Source organism: Callithrix jacchus, chromosome 11, assembly GCF_049354715.1.
Source record: "Callithrix jacchus isolate 240 chromosome 11, calJac240_pri, whole genome shotgun sequence".
In the NCBI taxonomy this organism is placed as follows: Eukaryota; Metazoa; Chordata; class Mammalia; order Primates; family Cebidae; genus Callithrix; species Callithrix jacchus.
Genome location: NC_133512.1, coordinates 77,913,234 through 77,928,717, shown reverse-complemented (window position 1 = coordinate 77,928,717; position 15,484 = coordinate 77,913,234). Strand labels below are relative to the sequence as shown.

General features: G+C 35.1%; 1 protein-coding gene and 1 long non-coding RNA gene across 6 annotated transcripts in view; one reads left to right on the top strand and one right to left on the bottom strand.

The window, feature by feature from the left end:
• COG5 (component of oligomeric golgi complex 5) overlaps nucleotides 1-15,484 on the top strand; it is a 377,608-nt gene that overhangs the window by 92,819 nt on the left and 269,305 nt on the right. The window lies entirely within an intron of this gene.
• Nucleotides 6,998-9,119, bottom strand: LOC144578396 (uncharacterized). The gene is made up of 2 exons (XR_013524077.1): nucleotides 9,006-9,119; nucleotides 6,998-7,245 (listed from the first exon to the last, which is right to left on the bottom strand). It is a non-coding gene; the product is annotated as an uncharacterized LOC144578396 (long non-coding RNA).

Here is a 15,484-nt window from a genome sequence, read left to right as displayed (position 1 = left end):
ACAATGCAAAAAGAGGGAATCCTCCCTAACTCTTTCTATGAGACCAACATCATCCTGATACCAAAACCTGGCAGAGGCACAACTAAAAAAATAAAACTGCAGGCCAATATCTATGATGAACATTGATATAAAAATCTTCATTAAAATACTGGCAAACCAAATCCAATAGCAATTAATAGACTTTAACACTTCATTGACAATATTGGATAGATCATCAAGACAGAAAGTCAAGAAGGGATATCCAGGACTTAAACTCCGATCTGGACCAAGCAGATCTAATAGACATTTACAGAACACTCTACCCCAAATCCACAGAATACACATTTTTCTCAGCACCACATCACACCTACTCTAAAATTGACCACATAATTGGAAATAAATCACTCCTCAGCAAATGCAAAAGAATGGAAATCATAACAAGTAGTCTCTCAGAACACAGCGTAATCAAATTAGAACTCAGGATTAAGAAAGTACTCAAAACTGCGCAATCACATGGAAACTGAACAACTTGCTCCTAAATGACGAATGGATAAACAATGAAATGAAGGCAGAAAATAAAAATGTTCTTCGAAACCAATGAGAATGAAGACATAACATACCAGAATCTATGGGACACATTTAAAGCAGTGTCTAGAGGGAAATTTATAGCAATAAATGCCTGCATGAGAAGCAAGGAAAGATCTAAAATTGACACCCTGTTGTCAAAATTGAATGAGCTAGAGGAGTGTGATCAAAAAAACTCAAAAACAAGCAGAAGACAAGAAATAACTAAGATCAGAGCAGAACTGAAGCAGATACAGACACAAAAAAACCCTTCAAAAAATTAATAAATCCAGGTGCTGGTTTCTTGAAAAGATCAACAAAATAGACTGCTAGCCAGATTAATAAAAAAGAAAAGAGAGAAGAATCAAATCGATACAATAAACAATAAAGGCGATATCACCACATATTCCACAGAAATACAAATTATTATCAGAGATTACTACAAGCAACTCTATACACATAAACCAGTAAACCGGGAAGAAATGGATAAATTTCTGGACACTTGCACACTCCCAAGACTAATCCAGAAAGAAGTTGAAACCCTGAATAGATCAATAACAAGCTCTGAAATCGAGGCAGCAATTAATAGGCTACCAACCAAAAAAAAGTCCAGGTCCAGACAGGTTCACAGCTGAATTCTGCCAGACATACAAAGAGGAGCTGGTACCATCCCTGTTGAAAGTATTCCAAACAATACAAAACGAGGGAATCCTCCCTAACTCTTTCTATGAGACCAACATCATTCTGATACCAAAACCTGGCAGACACACAGTTAAAAAAGAAAACTGCAGGCCAATATCCATGAAGAACATTGATGCAAAAATCTTCCTTAAAATACTAGCAAACTGAATCCAACAGCACATCAAAAAGCTTTTCCACCATGATCAAGTAGGCTTCATCCCGGGATGCAAGCCTGGTTCAACATATGCAAATCTATAAACGTAATCCGTCACATAAACAGAAACAGTGACAAAAACCACATGATTATCTCAATAGATGCAGAAAAGGCCTTCGATAAAATTCAACAGCATTTCATGCTAAAAACTCTCAATAAACTAGGTATCAATGAAACACATCTCAAACAACAAAAGCTATTTATGACAAGCCCACAGCCAATATCATACTGAATGGGCAAAACCTGGAAGCATTCCCTTTGAAAACTGGCACAAGATGAGGATGCCCTCTCTCACCACTCCTATTCAACGCAGTATTGGAATTTCTAGCCAGAGCAATTAGGCAAGAAAAAGAAATAAAGGGCATTCAATTAAGAAAAGAAGAAGTCAAATTGTCCCTATTTGCAGATGATCTGATTGTATATTTAGAAGACCCCATCATCTCAGCCCAAAACCTCCTTAAGCTGATTAGCAACTTTAGGAAAGTCTCAGGATACAAAATCAGTGGGCAGAAATCACAAGCATTTTTATACACCAACAACAGACAGAGAGCGAAATCATGAGCAAACTCCCATTTACAATTTCTACAAAGAGAATAAAATACCTAGGAATACAAATAACAAAGGATATAAAAGATGTCTTCAAGGAGAACTACAAACCACTGATCAAGGAAATAAGAGAGTACACAAACAGATGGGAAAATATTGTATGCTCATGGTTAGGAAGAATTAATATTGTGAAAATGGCCATACTGCCGAAAGTAATTTATAGATTAAATACTATCCCCATCAAGCTACCATTGACCTTCTTCACAGAACTGGAGATAACCAATTTAAATGAGACCAACATCATTTTGATATCAAAACCTGGCAGACACACAGTTAAAAAAGAAAACTGCAGGCAAAAACTAAGCAAAAAGAACAAAGCTGGGGGCATCCCAGTACCTGACTTCAAACTCTACTACAAGGCTACAGTAATCAAAACAGCATGGTACTGGAACCAAAACAGAGATATAGACCAATGGAACAGAACAGAGGCCTGGGAAGCAATGCCACATATCTACAACCATCTGATCTTTGACAAACCTGACAGAAACAAGCAATGGAGAAAGGATTATTTAATAAATAGTGTTGGGAAAACTGGCTAGCCATATGCAGGAAGCTGAAACTGGATCCCCTCCTTACGCCTTATACAAAAATTAAATCAAGATGGAATAAAGATTTAAATATAAGAACTAACACCATAAAAACCCTAGAAGAAAACCTAGGCAACACCATTTAGGACATAGGCACAGGCAAGAACTTTATCACTAAAGCACCAAAAGCATCGGCAACAAAAGCCAAAATAGACAAATTGGATCTAATTAAACTTAAGAGCTTCTGCACAGCTAAAGAACAGTCATTAGAGTGAACCAACAACCAAGAGAATGGGAAAAAAATTTTGCCATCTACCCATCTGACAAAGGGCTAATATGCAGAATCTACAAAGAACTAAAGCAGATTTACATGAAAAAAAAACAAACCCATTCAAAAGTGGGCAAAGGAAATGAACAGACACTTTTCAAAAAAAGACATTTATGCAGCCAACAAACGTATGAGAAAATGCTCATCATCATTGGTCACTAGAGAACTGCAAATAAAAACCACATTGAGATACCATCTCACTCCAGTTAGAATGGTGATCATTAAAAAATCTGGAGACAACAGATGCTGGAAAGGATGTGGAGAAAAAGGAACATTTTTACACTGTTGGTGGGAGTGTAAACTAGTTCAGCCATTGTGGAAGACAGCAATTCCTCAAGGATCTAGAAATAGAAATTCCATTTGATTCAATAATCCCATTCCTGGGTATATACCCAAAGGATTATAAATCATTCTATTATAAAGACACATGCACACGTATGTTCATTGTGGCGCTGTTTATGATAGCAATGACCTGGAACCAACCAAAATGCCCGTTAGTGATGACAAAGAAACTGGCACATACACATGTCCTTTGTAGAGACATGGATGAATCTAGAATCCATCATTCTCAGCAAACTGACACAAGAACAGAAAACCAAAGCCTATGTGTTTTCCCTCATAGGCAGGTGATGAACAATGAGAACCCTTGGGCACAGGGAAGGGAACAACACTCCCTGGCCTAGGTTGCGGGTGGAGGGAAGGGAAGGGGAAGGACAGCCGTGGGCGGGGAGGATGGAGAGGGATAACACTGTGAGAAATGCGTGATGTAGGTGACGGTCATGGGAGGGGGATGGAGACAGCAAACCACCATAGCATGTATGTACCTATGCAACAATCCTGCAGGATGCAGGATGTGCACATGTACCCCACAGCCCAAAGTACTTGAAATACTCTTGGAATGATCAACTCAATTTTGTGTATTTTTAAAATTAAATACTACTGTCATAATACTTTCAATGGTTTAATAAAACAATATTTGTAATAAACATTTTTAATTTGTAAAGTTATATTAACAATATATATTCATTGTGAAAACTAGAAAATTTAGATGTATGTTGATTGCTGAAAACTAGAAACTACTGATAAAACCTTGAGACTTCATTATCAGCATTTTCAGAAACCAACCTCTCAAACTGTTTGCCTATGCATTACTATATTTATTATACATGTCATTTTGTATCTAAGATTACATTATGGACATACTGCCATGTTAATAAACATAAATCTATGTCATAATTTTAGTGGGTGGATAATATTTAAAAACTAGTACTTTATGTAAATGATCTTTTGTTAATTATTTTAGTCATTTATATTTACTAGTATAAGCACTGTTTTGATCATCTTTGAACATATATCTTTGCACAGTTTTTCAGTTGTTTCTTTAGAATACATATTAGAAGTTGTATTTTTTGTCAAAGGTTATGTTTGAGGTTTTTGCTTAATATTTCAAAACAAAATATATTTTATGTAGTAATGTGAAAAATACAGGCTTAATCACAATTATTAGTCATAAGCATTTTTAAATTACTTGCTAGCCAGACACGATGCCTCATACCTATAATTCTAGTACTTTGGGAGGCACAGGTGAGAGGATTGGTTGAGGCCAGGAGTTTGAGATCAGCCTGGGCAACATCGTGAGACCAGTTGTTTGCCAAGCATATGTGAACATTGGCGTATTAATTTGTTTTAAAATTCGAATTTGGATTTGTTTTTGCTGTATGTGGTTGAACAGTTTTGTGTTTGTCATTTGTTTTTCGTTGGTGATTACCTGTTTGCATTCTTTGCCTATTTTCCTTTTGCCATGGTTGATTTGTAACTATTCTTTATACAGTAGAGGTATATTTGCTTTGCTACATAGGTTGTAAATATATTTTCCAGTTTATTCTTTGATGTTTTACGTTCAATTTTTAAAGTTTTATAATTATACTTGTTAATCTTTTACTTAATAATGGATGTCTTTGGTTCCTCACCACAATATTTCAAAATATTCACCTCCATATTCTTGGTTATTTTTATGGTTTTACTTTTATCCATCTGCTATTTATTTTGGTGTAACTTAAACACATAGCAACCAAATCTCACAACTCTAGGCAGTACCATTTATTTTTACATTGACTAGAATGTGAACCGTGCTTCTTGGAGTTGTACAACTCACTGACTCTGGGTACTATGAAGCATTAAACCCTGTTTTTTTATTGTTTAGTTATTTCTCTAACACTACTTAATGAATAATCCATCACTTCACCACAGATTGGAAATACCTTATTTTTCATAATAAGTTCTTATATTTTCTTGAGTCTTATATGGACTTTCAATTGCATTTCAGTTGTTTGTCTATTATTTTCCTGTTTTAAATCTTGTGATTATGGTTTTTGTTGCATTTTAGTTAATTTACAGCTGGATTTTTTTTAGCGTTTTCTTTTCTTTTTCTTTTTTTTTTTTGTTTGAGACAGAGTCTCACTCCATCACCAGGCGCCAGGCTGGAGTGCAGTGGCGTGACCTTGGCTCACTGCAACCTCAGCCTCCTAGGTTCAAGCAATTCTCCTGCCTCAGCCTCTCGAGTAGCTGGGACTACAGGTGCGTGACACCACACCCAGCTAATTTTTTTGTATTTTTAGTAGAGACGGGTTTCACCATGTTGGCCAGGATGGTCTCCATCTCTTGACCTCGTGATCCGTCTGCCTCAGCCTCCCAAAGTGCTAGGATTATAGGTGTTTTCTTTTTTATAGTTTTAAATAGGAAAGTAAAATTGGACATATGCATTTTCTACCGGCATTTTTTTCATGACTATGTCTTTGAGTAATTTGTAGGGCATCTATTTCAGAAATATGAAGACATTGCTGCAATATTTGGATTTGAATTATTTTCTGATATATATTATGTTGTATTTTAAGTCTCAGTGATGAGTATCTGGTTGAGGATTTGTGATCAGGGGTTGCAAATGAGCAGAATTGTATTTTAGGAAAATGAAAATGGAAATTATGAGAGATTGCTAGCCTCTGACTCAATTCCTTCACCTCACAGTAGTCAAGGGTATTGAGGGCATAAATTATGATGATAGAAATAGAAAGTGAAAATGTATATTTTTCAATATATATTGAATATATATTTCAAATATTGAATAAATACTGAATAAATATATATTTGAAATATATATTGAATAAATATATATTAAACAGTATACCATCCGATACTGTTTAGGTCTAGAAAGACTTTCTCTGGGCTTTGGGACTAAATTATAAGTGGTTTTTTTGGCCTGGCAAACATGAATATATCCTATTTTTCAGCCATATCTCTGTCTGCCTCTACATTCATGGAGTCTGGAGTGTACCAGCCAAAGTGAATTGTTTCCCAGAGATTTGCTTTTCTTGCTTCTGTATAATTGCCCAAGCTTGTATCTCCGCGTGGTAAGCTGTTCTTGCCCTGATGTCATCAGACAGTCTCATCCCTCATTCAGAGTTCATTTCAAATGCCTTTTGCTTTCTACAGCTTTTCCAGATACTTATATCTCCTTTTCCTTTGAGCCCAGTTGTTCCTTACTTATATTCCTATTATATTTTGCTTTGTGACATTGATGTTGGCGTATTTATCTTATTTCCTCTGCTTCTGTAAGCTAAATACAACCCCAGTGTTTTATGAAATGTTCAAATTTGGCATTAAGTGAGGGCTAAGGGCTATCATAATGGACCCTTTAAAAGTGCTTTTATAATTTTTTTTAGTGCTTACAAGATAACAGACTTATATACTATAGTAACTAGGATTCATGATTACTTTTGTCGGACAGTTTAGTCAAATAAGGTTTCATGAATCTACCTGTTAGATTCTGTGACATGTTATTTACCAAGTTTTTAGAAATGTTTATGTAGTTTGAGTAAAATTGGTAAGTATATGTGTTAATATAAATAGTACTGATGGAAGAATACTGTATTTAAAAGTGTCTTATTTCTTGTATTTGACAATGGTGATAAAATATTTGCATATTGTTTTCTATCATGTAATTCAGAACACAGTTATTTTAGCTCTTATTGTACCTATTCTAACTATATCTTTGAATCAAATCATCAGTTTTGGGAATCAGAAATTTCAGGCAAAGTAGACTTTTCTTAAAATTGAGTTCTCTAGTTTATTTCAGCATTTGGTAACAGCTACTTCTGCACAAAACAGAGTGGCATTCTTGAAATTGTAGTATTCTCTTCTACTCTGGTGCCTATTCGAGTTGGTGGTCTGCACTTAACCATTTCTGTGTCAGTTATTGTCCAGAATTTTGTTGAGAGACAATATTTATGGAAGATATTTCTGAAGGTTATCAGTCCGTGCTCCAGGCAGTTCTCTTAATTAGTGAATTTCTGAAGGTTGGTTGGTAAAGGAATGAGAAGATAACTATATTAGAAAACCTGGAGGCCATTTTTGTTTTTATATAAAGACACATGCACATGTATGTTTATTGCAGCACTGTTCACGATAGCAAAGACATGGAACCCATCCAAATGCCCATCAAAGATAGACTGGATTAAGAAAATGTGGCACATATACACCATGGAATACTATGCAGCCATAAAAAAAGAATGGATTCATGTCCTTTGCAGGAACATGGATGAAGCTGGAAAACATCATTCTCAGCAAACTGACACAAGAACAGAAAACCAAACACCGCATTTTCTCACTCATAAGTGGGTGTTGAACAATGAGAGCACGTGGACACAGGGAGGGGAACATCACACACCGGGGCCTGTCAGGGGGTGGGGGGCAATGGGAGGGATAGTGGGGGCAGGGCATTGGGGTGGCATAGAATTAGGAGAAATACCTAATGTAAGTGATGGGGTGATGGAGGCAGCAAACCACCACGGCATGTGTATACCTGTGTAACCTGCATGTTCTGCACATCTACCTAGAAATTAAAGTATAATAAATAGGCTCGGTGTGGTGGCTCATGCCTGTAATCCCAGCACTTTGGGAGGCTGAGGCAGGTGGATTGCCTGAGGTCAGGAGTTCGAGACCAACCTGGCCAACATGGTAAAACCCTGTCTCTTAAAAAAAAGAAAAAGAAATAAAAAAAATTAAAAAGTATAATAATTTTTTTTAAAAAAACAGCTGTCTTCATTTCAGTTGGAAGTGCTGCCCTCCCTTTTCTGCCCAGTCTGATTGACCTTTCAGGTGTTTTACAAAATGATTCAAATCCACCATTTTAATATTCTAGAATCTATCCCTGGATTAAACCAGAGTTGCAGAGGGTTTTATACGTAGACAACCATTCCCATCTAATTATTTTTACTGAATTTTCCTTTAGTTTGATGTTACTATTGTACATTGAGGAATATTACAATCATTCGCCTTATGAGACTTCTTGTTGCCTTTTCTGTAAGGTTGTTGTGGCCATTGTTACACATTGAGGGATATAAGAAACAACCACGTGAGACTTAAAATACCTTTATAGTTGTGGAAGACATTGAGAAGACCCATGAGAGAAATGGGAAAGCCCATGAGAGTTACTGCTGTCTGTTCTTAGTACCAATAGTTTGCATTTCTACTGAGCAGCTAGGGAGCTTTTGATCACATGTAATCAGCTCCTTTTCCCTGTTTTTGTTTTTGTTTTTTTTTGAGATGGAGTTTTGCTCTTGGTACCCAGGCTGGAGTGCAATGGCGCAATCTCGGCTCACTGCAACCTCTGCCTCCTGGGTTCAGGCAATTCTCCTGCCTCAGCCTCCTGAGTAGCTGGGATTACAGGCACGCGCCACCATGCCCAGCTAATTTTTTGTATTTTTAGTAGAGACGGGGTTTCACCATGTTGACCAGGATGGTCTCGACCTGTTGACCTTGTGATCCACCCGCCTCGGCCTCCCAAAGTGCTGGGATTAAAGGCGTGAGCCACCGCGCCCGGCCTACCCTGTTTAACTGACCTAATAGAAATTATGTGGAATTCAAAGATAGAGCCTAAAATAAAAATTAAAAGAAATCATAAGGAGCAATTTGTGGCTCACTTCTTGGAAGAATGCAGGACTTAATGATAAAAGTATTTTTTTCATTATTTTCATGCTCTTTGCTCTGATTTTTATTACTTTTTCATTTAGTTCAGTTCTAGCTAAAATTCTATGCTTTTTAAAGTTACCTTGCTGAGGGTGGTGGTGTGTGCCTGTGGCCCCAGACACTCAAGAGGCTGAGCAGGGAGGATTGCTTGAGACCAGGAGTATAAGGCCAGCCTGGGCAACTTAGTGAGATCCTGTCTCAAAAAAGAAAAAGAAAATGCTAGTTATTTCATATGATCTTTAGGATAAGGGAGGATATAAAATAAATAAAATTATATCTACTAACATTTACCAGTGTTGCTTTCCTGCTTTCTTTTTAACACTAACGATGGTTTTTATTTTAGTTTTGGGTTACATACTCTTTGGAGGATCTTAATAAATTTGTAAATCTTTGCTCTAGGAAAAAAATGCGTAAACATACCCGTGACATTTTGCATCTGATTTAGGGTACTTTATGAGACTTTAGGAAACCTTATACTAAAGTCATTGTTTATCTGGAATATATTATTTGGCAGATATTTTTCTATAAGCTGGCCATGTCCAATCACGTGAATTACTGACTTTGTATCTTTAAGATGTATTCACTAGCAGCTGGTTTTCAATAATGCTCTTTTTCAGTAGTAAGTTGTGATAGGTTAGGTCTGTGATTAAATCAATGAAAATACTAACAACCAAAAGTAATAACAAGATATTATCAGTGTGGTTGGAAAAAAAATCCCTCTTCAAAGAGTTAATAAGAACTGTTCCTAGAGTAGTGTTTCTGTAATACCATTTGTGGCATTTATCAAGTATCAGTGCTACTTAAACTATTACACAGAACAGGAATTTAAATTAAAGGATGTCATAAAAGTATCAAAGATTAGGTTATTATTTACTAAATGGCATTAATGGTACAAAGGAAATAATAATAGCAAAGGAAAAATGTTTAATTCAAACCTCTATCTAACCTGAATGGCATTTGTTCAAAACATAGGTAAAATATAATTTTTAAGTATTTTCACTGCAAGTTTATTTTATAAGTAATTCTTTTATGTCAATTATTATGTTTTAGTAGAAGTTTTATAGTGAAGTGAGCAAAAATTGTACAAGAGTAGTACTTCTGGTTTGAGTAAGAATTTTATGAAAAATAGTAGCCATGCAGTTTCATAACTAACTGAGTATTTCGGGTGAGTGAGGTATATAACAGTTTATGGTGACTGTTTCGTGTTTGGTAGCATTTTATCTTCTGAGAGCATATGGTTCTTAAAGGAAACTTTTGTCTAGATAACTTTTAAAGAAACAAAATTTTATTTTTTAGGAAGTTAATGTACTGGATTATAGTATATATATTCCAACTAAAATTTAATCAGTTAAAATGAAGTAAATGGAGGAATTTTTTCAAGAAGGCTTTAGTCTGAATTAAGAGCTGCCTCTATATGTTTTCATTTATTACCTGAATGTCACCTTGATACATAGTCTGTCTTCTGATATCTAAAGTAGTAATTCTTAAACTTCAGCACACAAATCACCTGAGAGTACTTATTAAAACATATATTGGTTGGGCGTGGTGGCCAATACCTGTAATCCCAGACCTTTGGGAGGCCAAGGTGGGAGGATTGCTCAAGGCCAGGAGCTTGAGACCAGCCTGGGCAACATAATGAGACCCTGTCTCTACATAGGTTTTTTTAAAAAATTAGCTCGGCTTAGTGATGCATGCCTGCAGTCTTGGCTACTCGGGAGGCTGAGGTGAGAGAATTCCTTGAGCCTCAGAATTCAAGGCTGCAGTGAGCCGTAACTGTACCACTACACCCCAGCCTGGGTGACAGAGGAAGTCCCTATCTCTAAAAAAAAAAAAAAAAAACCAAAATAAAACAAAAAAAAACGTTTTTCATGACTGCAACCTCAGAGATTCTGATTCAGTAAGTCACAGGGTCAGAGATGGGCCCAGGAATTGGTATTTTAAAAAATACCAAAGAGTGTCTGATATAGGTGGACTACATTTTGCGAAACAGCTTTCTAAACAAGATGTAACAGTAGGATCTGAGGTTTAAAATCTGTTCATTTTCAATTCCACTGGTATTTACTGATCAGTTAGTATGTATCAGGTACTTTATTGGGAAGCATCATAAAAGCAGTAGAAAGGCATTGTAAAAGCAGTGCAAAAGTATATTAGTGTTGCCAACTGTTATTGTATTGTGTACATTTAAGACAGTTTTTATAAAGTTATTAGGCAGCTACAGTTTGCTAGAATTTTGTTGTTTGTAAGAAGTGATAGTAGGAAAACATTTAACAGCAAAAGAAAAGACAAAGTTTTTTAAGAACTGAGAGGAAAACAAAGTACAGAGCATGTAAATTAGATATTTTATATTTCAACCTGTCCTGACGCATTAACAATATTTTGGATGAAATACATATCTCTGATTCTTCTCTATTCAATCAATATACAGTATTCCCAGTGTACTCAGTTTATCATATATGGTATTTGGGATTGTGTGTAGTAGTCCTGGCTGATGGAAATATAAATATATTAATATATATAATTATTACCTCACTACAGTCCCATATGTATTTCTCACTCCTATAGTCTACATTTAATATGGCTAGTGCTCTCATTTGTTAGCATTAACATTTTAAAATTTTATATTAAATTTAAAACATTTAATTTTGCAAATCTTATTAGTATTATATGTCCAAAGCTGTTGGAGGGAAAAGCAGTTTCCCATAACCTTGTCATCCTCACTAGCCACTTTTTCTCTTCATCCTGAGAAATTGGTTGATGTGCTTTGGCAGTTTGCCTTGCTTAATACCTCTCAGAAAAATAGGACATATTGCTTTCATGGAAGCAGGGTGACGAAAATGACCTCAATCCCAGACAGACTCAGCTCTCCTCCCTTATCTTACTTGATGCTTCAGGGTTTGATAGTGGCAGGGAGTTGATATTGGTGTTAGTGACAGAAATGACAGCACATTTTACCACTTGCTGGTGCAAGTACAAAGCTGTCATATTTGAAAGCCATGAATATAGCTCATGGAGGCCTGTAGAAAATGTGTGAATAGAATGGGAGAGACACTTAGGACAATTTCACATGTTGTTTTAGTATGGGCAAGGGAAGAAATATTATTGTGATTACGTTTGCTTGGTTCTTCCTGGAAAAAAATGAGTATTTCTTAAAATGTGATGGCTTTTATATTAGTGATAAGCCCACTTTTCCATTTGTTTCTAAATTTCAGTACCATTTTGTTCTAAATGTCTATAAATTGTTGCAAAGTTTAGTATTTATTCTACTTGTTATGATGCTGTGTTTGTTATTAAGTTTCTAGTATGTGCAGCCTGCCAACAGTGTGTCTTTTGCTGTTTTGAACACTTTTTAGAAAAAAGTCAATCTTCAAATGAGTTTTGTTTTGTGAATTCTATCCTACAATTCTGTATTCTATTTGTATTTCTCTAAAAACTTAACATCTTTGAGTATTTTAGGTCTTTTTCCAGCCTTATCTGGGTTCTGTTATCTCCTCACTTTTCTCTTTTATGATATGATCTGAGCTTTTTAAATTTCTAACATTTATTATTGGTCAACTCATTTTTAACTTTCTTAGAGTTCACTCCAGTCCCTGTGTTGGGGGGGCTTACATTCAAGAGTACATACAAATGCTTATCTTGAGATAGAAAGAAAATAGTTGCTAAAAGTTTAGTTTTCTTATTTCTCATCTTATTTAGTGGAAAGGATGAAAAGAAATACATTATTTTATGGTTTTCCCATTGGTTCTTGACTTCATTCTGAAATATAATCTTTTCAGTTGCCAGCTTACCGTTGGCAACTGAAAATTTTAGTTTTTAATTGAAACTGAAAATGTAAATTTTCTAAAGTGATTTTGAAATACAATTTGAAGTCACTTAATTGGAATAGAAAAAGCTTTATTTGTACTTTCATTACTGTTATCCTTTAGAAATGTTGCTATTTAAAAAATTTTCAATCAAAAAACTATTTTCAGCCAGGTGCGGTGACTCAGGCCTGTAATCCCAGCATTTTGGGAGGCCGAGGTGGGCGGATCATGAGGTCAAGAGATTGAGACCATTGTGGCCAACATGGTGAAACCCCGTCTCTACTAAAAAATATAAAAATTAGCTGAGCCTGGTGGCACGCGCCTGTAGTTCCAGCTGCTCGAGAGGCTAAGGCAGGAGAATTGCTTGAACCCAGGAGGCAGAGGTTGCAGTGAGCTGAGATTGCACCACTGTACTCCAGCCTGGTGCCTGATGATAGAGCAAGACTCTGTCTCAAAAAACAAAACAAAACAAAAAACTATTTTTATGTAGCCATTAACAAAGAATGAAGGCTGTATATATATAAGGAGTTGGGTGGCTGCTCGTAATAAATTATTCAGGGAAAAAAAGCGAAGGATGACATTTGTGTTTTACTTTACATACATTGGTATTTTCTCACTGTATTTTTTTAATAGTTAAAATAGTTAGAAAATATGTGTTTAATGGAAAACTGGAATAAACCAATTGAAAAATATATAAAGTAGATAATTTAAAACATCAACTCAAAAATTTCATTCTGAATAGCTTCTAATAACTAGAACATATTTTAATGTTATTTGTTTTACTTCATTGAGTTTTCTGCCTCATCATAGATTCTCGTTTTTGCTTGTGTTATCAATGTAATTTATGCAAAGCATAATTGAATAGTTATTTATTGAGGATAATCTGTTTCTTATGGTCTTCCTTCTGGTCATTGTTTTTAATTCTTCAGTCTCTTATGCCAGTTTTCTTTCCTAACTAGTTAACCCTATTAATTCTGCCTTCACATTGCTGTCACATCTGTATACTCCTTTGTCAAGCTATTGCCATCACTTACTGCCAGACCTTTCACTAGCGATGAAGGTGATGCCAGCAGCTTCCTGTCTTCTGTGTCTTACCTCATCAATTCTATCTATGTATTGCTGTTTGTTTGTTTTTTTGAAGCTCATTTTTTCACCTTGTATTTCCCTGCTGGTATATCTCTTCCGGCTATGGCCCCAGTTTAACTTTCTAGATAAGTTATCCCTACTGTATTACCATTCTTACAAAGAACAATTTGCTCTTCCAGAATATGCTGCAGTGCCTTATTCAGCAGTGTTTTTGTTTATGTTCTTCTTAAATTCAACACGATCCCTTTCTTCTTAAGTCTGAAAGAACTTTATTCTTCTTTTATAGTATTTACCACATCTGCCTCTGATTTTAGGTATTGCCATACCTTTTAATGCCATGACTCTAGATTTTAAGCTCTTGAGGGTAATGACTCTTTCATATATTTCAAAGTATCTGCCAAAATGCATCTATACTGTAAGATTTTAAATGCTAATTGAATTACAAAGCTTACTTAATTTTGTAGTCATAAAATGCAATAAAATGGAACGTTTTATTGACTTTGGGAAGTAGCCTTGAAGTAGGTGGAATAAGCCCTACTAAGGTCTTGTTTCCTAATAATTTTAGATTTTTTTTAACCCTTTAATTTCAGTTCAACAAGAAATCTGATTTTTAATGCCCAAGGAACTGAGATTTTGCTGTACATCAGTCCCCCCTTATCTGCAAGGATACATTGCAAGACCACCAGAGGATGCCTGAAACCATGGATAGTATTGAACCCTATCTATAGTATATTATATACTATGTTTTTTCCTATACATACAGACCTATGATAAAGATTGATGCATAAATTAGGCACAGTAAGAGATTAAAAACAACTAATAATAAAGTAGAACAATTATATGTAAATATATGTTTAGATATAACAATTTAAAACTTACAAATTGTTTATTTCTGGAATTTTCCATTTAATATTTTTGGACATGCTAACTGACCTTAGGAAACTGAAACTGCAGCAAGTAAAACCATGGTTAAGGGGAGACTGCTGTAATTTTAGTTAAAGGATGAAAAAATAGAACATATATCTAAAAACTGACTTGGGTAAGAAATACAGAATTATCATGAAGGGCATTTTAAAAGATGCATTATTGTAAATAATTCTACCTTTATAGTAAGTTTGAACATTTGTTCAGTAGTATTTGACAAAGTAACAAGTCCCTTAAAAATATAAAACAAAAAAAGTAAATAATATTTTTCACATTTTGTTGAGCTCATCTTTGGTTGATATTTAAAATACTATGTGGAATAAGCCCTAGAAACGGCTACTAAGGGCTTTTTATCCTTTGGAAGAACTGACCCAATTAACTGTAGAAACTGATATCTGTGCCTATGGTTTATAATAGCATATGGACAGAAAAATTTAGTTTTAAGAAGGATCCCATGTTGAGTTTGCTGTTGCCTCTATTGCTTTTGCATTTTTAATTTTTCATTCTAACAGGAAATATTAGCCTTAATGCTTTTATGAGCAAAATTACTTGAAATAAAGTGAATTCACACATTGTAATGAAGACCAACATGAGGAAAATAGAAATATTTTATCTTTTCATAGAACAGATGTTTAATACAAAACGTTGTCTAAGCTTCTCATTCTCACATTTAAGCTGAGGTCAGTAGTTGGAAACATAGTTGTGATTTGTTTTTGAAGCAAAATTTTTAGCCCATAAGCATTATTTTGGT